Here is a 6,213-nt window from a genome sequence, read left to right on the forward strand (position 1 = left end):
TGCTGCTTAACGCTTTCAACTTTGTGAGGTATTTGCTGTTGCATTAAAAAATGGCTGTTGAAAAGGAGAGGAGGGGAGAAGGGCTGTTTTGCCATTAGGATAAAGGATTAGGTAGTTACCCAGTCAAAGCTGATCTTTTTTCTGGCTTTCAGGGTGGGGAAAGGGTTGTTGTTCACTCACTCTGGTCCCTAAGCAGGTACAAAGCATGTGCACGCAGTGTACTGGCACTCTGCATAGGCACAGAATCCTGCTGCAGCTCTCAGGTACTACATCAGTTACCAGGCCTTCTTGACAGCACTCACATCTACAAAAAAGAATGCTTTAGGCAGTCCTATGTCTGGCAAGGGCAGAAAGTGTTGTGGAACTTGTTTTAGAATTAGCCATTCTTCTACAATATGAGGGCTGGATTTGGACTCTTGAAGCAGATACAAGTTTGTGTTGAGAATAACAAGCTCAGCTCCTGAGCAGCAGCTGAAAACACTACAGGCTGGACTGCCTGGAGTCGCTACCAAGTGGGTGATCACTGTAGCACAATTAGAAGCTTCATTTACCTTTCCTTTCCCTGGCTGGCTTCACAGCTGTGAAGACAAAGTTGCCAGGCAGTCGTGGTTTGGTCAGGAATGTACCCTGGAGCTATAACACTCAGCAATTCAAATATTGAATCCTTTCTGAAACTGAAGCAGGTGGGTTTAGATAGCAGTACAAAGGCAAAGGATAGTTTGGATTAAATTCTTGCTTCAGCTAATGACATGCTGCATACCTTGTTCAAGTAACTGTGCTAAAATTAGGATCATCATTCCCTATCATGTACCAGCAAATGGTGAGTGGCTCAGACCTTTTGGTTGCTTTACAGCCACCAGAAACACAAAGGTGCAGTGCTCCTGCATGCTTGAGTCCATCTTCCTTCTTTTTAATTTTTTTTCCTGAGGAGGACTGGGGCCTAGGTAAAATGTAGAAACTGCAGCAGTGCAATTAGGAGGAGGCAGACATTTTCTCTTGAAAGTCCAGGCCTGTTACAGCCTCCCCTGATTAAATTGCGTGCTTCATTACGTGGAAGTAGATAAGCCTTAATGAAGGAACAATCCACACAGGCATGAGGCACGAGGCACAGAAGAGGAAGGTTTTCCTCGTTGTTCTTGGTGAGGATGTAGAAACAGGGCCTTCCTTGTGCTAAATCTACAGCTTAAAAGCTCTTTTGGAAGATTTCTACCAGATCTTCCCCCTATGCTGTTCTGGCCAGAGTGTAACTACCGGGAAATCAGTGGGACTAGTCACGACAGGCTCTGTTTTCAGACCTTAGTACCTCAGGAAGGACTTTTTTCCTTCTGATAGCAGAAAAAGCCCAGAAGATGTGAACTGTGACTGCAAGTGCTCAGAAATGCTCACAGCTAGTCCTTGATCCAGCTCACATGTGGTGCCACTAAAAACAGAATCCTCATGCAAAGGACAACTTGTATAGGAAAATAGCTGTGTCCATTCCCAGAAGCCGATTACAATCAAATGGAAGAATAATCCCTTTGTGCCAAAGGAAAGAATTAAAAATACTGAAAGGCTGTGCAGCTGTAAGTGATGTATCCTTGACTCTGGGCAAGCTGGGTATAAGGGATAGCCTAAATGAAGTGGGTGGAAGTAAAATGAAAAAAAAGTAATTTCAAGGATGAATGAAAAATGTTGCAGAAAGTTAGGCTTATTTAAATAGTTATAGCAGGTGGTGTCCTGAAGGAAGGCAGAGGTTCCCTCTTCAGGCTCATCACTCATTCACCATCACATTTCAGTTCTGCAGACTTAAAGTCTCTTCACAGGTATACCTTCATGGAGAAAGAGGCTGAGGTAACATGGAAGAGAACAGTTATGTTTATCAGAGGACCACAAACAGACACACTACAGTGGACATCTATTTGCCCTGTGATATATGCCATGCTGGTGCGTTACTACAGGGACACAGACTGATGGAATGGTTGAGATGGAAAGGGGCCTCTGGAGACAGTATTGCCTGACTTCTGAAAGGAGGACCAGCTCCAGCAGGCTGCCCACAACCAAGTCCAGCTATGTTTAGAGTGTCTCTAAGGGCAGAGAATCCACATCCCACTTGGGAGCTCTACTCCACTGTTTCACCATCCTAACAATAAACAAGTGTTCCTTTCTGCATAAGTGGAATTTCAGGTGCCACTCATTGCCTGTTGTCCTGTTACTGGATACCCCTGAGAAGAGCCTGCCTCTACCCTTTTCATTCCCTCCCAGCAGTGTCATATACATCCAGCAGGTTTTCACTGAGCCTTCTCTTCTGCAGGCTAATGGGCATAGTGTAGTTATTGGCATAAGAAAGAAGTGCTTGTCAAGTCTCATTCTTTGTCAGGCAGAGAAGGAGTTAAGATCCTGGAGAAAGACCTCCCTTCCTGTCACAGGGGAGTAACTTTCCAGCTGGGCTCATTTAGTCAGATATTTTAAAAGGCGAGGGCTGCATTTTTGGTTGGTTGAAGGAAAACTGAGCTGTTTTTAAGGCTCTCCAAACAATGACTAATATCTGAGAAAGCCTTCTTACAGAAGTTTGATGATAAGCCTGTGTGCTGGAGAGTGACTTTCTCCTTCATCTAGAAGCAGCAGGAGACTTGCAGGCCTACGTCAAAGGCAGAGTTTAAGCCTAGCAATGCCAGCTGAACTTCGTCAGTGTTTCTCTGGTAAAGAACCTAACCTCAGGTTTTTATTGATTGTTTTGTTCTTTAATATATGAACTTTGAATTAGGTTCCTATTCAGCAACATTAGTCAGACTAGAGACTAAAAATGACTGAGAACCAATGGAAAACAGGTAAATGGGTTTGGTGCTCTCTTTCCCTCCTCCCCCTTTTTTAGAGTGGTTTTCTTACATTTTGGAGTATTAGGTCCCTTCTGAACTTCTGGGGTGTTGTTTATCAGGGTGTTGTTTTGATTGGCAATACAAAGCCATAACACAGTGGAAACACTTCAATTTGCTTGACTGTCAGAGGACGTGGGACTTGTTTTCTTGTGCTGTCAGAGGCCAGCTAAGCTGTAAGTGGTAAACTCCTACACTGCTGCCTGTGCCGCAGCTGCTTTCCGAAAGCGTCAGCCTTATTGGGCCATTACGTAAAGCACCTGCCTAAGCAAACAAGAAGGCAACTGGATACTTCCGCCTGGAACAACTCCTGATGCATCAGTGCCTTTGGGAGAGTCAGCAGCAAGGAGAAAAATCCACCTCCTGGCAAAAGCAAACAGCCACTCAGTTAAGAAATACTCTCTTTGAAACTTCTGTTAATTTTGCAGCTACCATAACAATATGGTAGTGTAAATGATTCCTTCTAGCAGAGCGGTTCAGATTAGTCTGATCATCTGTACTCAGTGGTGTGCACTGGTTGGAAGAGCACCTTAAAAATTTCACTTAAAAAAACCTCTGACAATTGTTAGAGGAAAGTAAGGTCTTTCTGCCAAGATCTTGGACTCATGTTTTGCTAAGCAAATATTTGTTTCAGCTGCAGTGTAAGTACTACCTGTGCTTTCTTCAAGCCCAATTATTTTAAGCGTGCCTCTTCAGTTCTGGACAACAGTTACTGTAAAGCAAGTCTTAGGTTTTTCTTTCCAGAGATCCACAAAGGTTTGTTGCCAATGTAGCGGAGTAGACACAATCCAATTCCTCTAACTGTGCTGCTTTTCAGGTAAAGTTCAGGAATAACACCAAGGGAAGGAAATATTTATGACCTAAAAAGCCTAACAGGACAGATGCGTAGACTGGGGATTAGGCAGCACAGTGTCTGCAGTATCAAATTCCATTTATTGCACCACTTGTTCTAAGCTGATCCCATTTCCAAGACTGGCTCTGGAGGGGCGCTGCTGAAAACAGTACCTACACTGTCCTAGGTGCCTTCTCTGTGGGGGCTCTTTGAGGAGGCTGATACTTCTGTTCCTGCAGCTTGGCTTTGCAGTCAGCCACAGGGATTGTGCTGAAAGACTGAACATGTGATGGAGCCTCATGGGCAAAAATTCTTCTAGTTTTTAGTTTAACCATTTTAATTTCTTCAGAGAACTGAGGAAAGTACATCTAGATGACGGCATAAATCTGTGAAAAGCCTAGGTTTGGGTTGCTAAGATACTTCCCCCAGGCTGTGAAATTTGTCCCAGAGAAACTGTGTAAATTGGATTGCTCAGCATCAGGACCTCTCTGTAGAGAGGGCATGCTATAGGTGATGGCTTGATGGGCCATCCCCATGCTTTCTAGCAAATGGGGACTGCTTCAGAGAGGGACAGCTGTCCTGCATCTAGGTTAGAGAGCATCTAGCTTGCACAGGTGGCTGAATTGTTAGGCATGATATTTGGCTGGGGTAGGAAAGGTAATGAGTCACATCTACTTCGTGCAGCAGGATGTTTGGTTAAAACAGTGTCCTTACACTCACAAAATGAGTGGCATAATTAGATGCTGTTTTCCATCACTGTTCTCTGAACAAAAACAAGGTGTGTAAGATTAATCTGCATATGTAAAGGAGATGGCATTTCAGTACAGACTTCATGCTGATGAGTGTCCCTGAAATGTACCCTAATATCATTAGTAGTAATGCTTTAGAAGAAAAGACCAAAATTATTCTGCACAATCTGTCCTCACAGTGGAGGCAGAATGAAGACTCACGTGGCAGCATAAAGATTCATGCTGCAGTGTCTGTGAACTAACCATCCTTGCACCAAGCTGGCTGATACGAAACACAGGTGGCAGGAGGGGACAGAGCTGCAGGTGCCCAACAGCAGACCTCAGGTTGGTCTGTGCACAGCACTGTGCCACCTGTGAAGTGGGTAAAAAGAACTACTGTGTGCACTGGCTGTTTGTGCCTCCCCCAGGATTGCTAAGCAGGCAATGTGGTTTATGTTGCTGGTTCTTTGCATTTAGGGTGTCCTTACGAGTGAAGAGCTTCCAGTAGGGTGTTGGGGTTTTGTTTGTTTTGTTTTGTTCTCCTGTCAGAAACAGAAATAGTTTGCTAGGCTGCTGGTGGTATATGGCAACTGGGCTGAGGTACTGGTAACTGAGCACAGTCTCAGAGATGAGAGAAAGGGTTCAGCAAACAGGAGTGAAAAGAATTAACAACCTTGTTTGACTAGAAACCACTACAGATTATCAGACAACTCTGTCCTCTGATTTCTTGTTTCCTTCTGCTATTACTTTTCTGTTTCTAGCTATAAATGTTCTAATGCTGCAAAATTAGCTATCCTGAGTGGTACACTGAGAACCTGACCTTGTCAAGCATTGTATGTACTAGGCAGGAAAGCACTGAACAAGATTTTCCATCTTGTTTCCTTTCTGTTAAATCTTACTGATTTTTCTACTTGCATTTCTCAGTCTCATTGGTGCAAATCCAGGAAGTACTTGAAGGAGCAAAAGATGTGAGAGAGAGTTGCTGAAAGAAACTTGGATTTGCTTCTTTTCAGTGAGAGGTCAGCCAAATTTCTGGGTCTTGCTATTTAGAAGAGGCACATACAGGAAAGCAAGTCACAGTGTGTCTGGTTAAAACTATTGCTGTGAAGCAGAGCAGAGGTCAAACTAGTTTTCCATCCCTACTTGCTGTGGATTTCATATGGCTACATCTCACTACATTCTTCAGTTTGCTGTAAGGAAGTGCTTTTGCCTATACATAATAAATGAGAAAGACATTGAGAAAAGCACTCAAGTAGGAGGGTTGTATTCAAGGTGCTCATTTTCATATGTGCAGAGGCAAAGGATGAGATGAAGTAGCTTGCAGTGGCACTGCATGAATTCTCATTATTATTTGTATCATCCCCTTATGAAAGTGCACAGTTCCAGAAGTTGAAGCCATTTAACTTCAGTCTTTGCTCTGGTTTTGCTTTTTCTTTTTTGTTTGTTTGTTTGTGTGGTTGAGGTTTTTTTTTGGTCAAACCTTCCTGTGCTAATGATTAGCTCTTTCCAGCAAGCAATAAACCTGATATTACCATAACAGTAAATATGATAGCAGTAACAGATGCTGTCTTGAAATGCCAGAGCCAACCAAGTTTGTCTGTGCTTTCTTTGGTTTAATCAGATGAGGTAATGTAAGTAATCGTGATTCTAAACAATACTCTGGTTGTAAGCATGTATTACTTGACCCCTTCTGGCAGCCCAGAGCTATACCTGTCAGAATGGCATTCTGCTGAGATGCCAATCATTACATTTTACAGAAGTTGGGCACTGGGCACAGCTCACTTTTGGACTGCTGGATACA

Source organism: Pogoniulus pusillus, chromosome 17 (assembly GCF_015220805.1).
Source record: "Pogoniulus pusillus isolate bPogPus1 chromosome 17, bPogPus1.pri, whole genome shotgun sequence".
Taxonomy (NCBI): Eukaryota; Metazoa; Chordata; class Aves; order Piciformes; family Lybiidae; genus Pogoniulus; species Pogoniulus pusillus.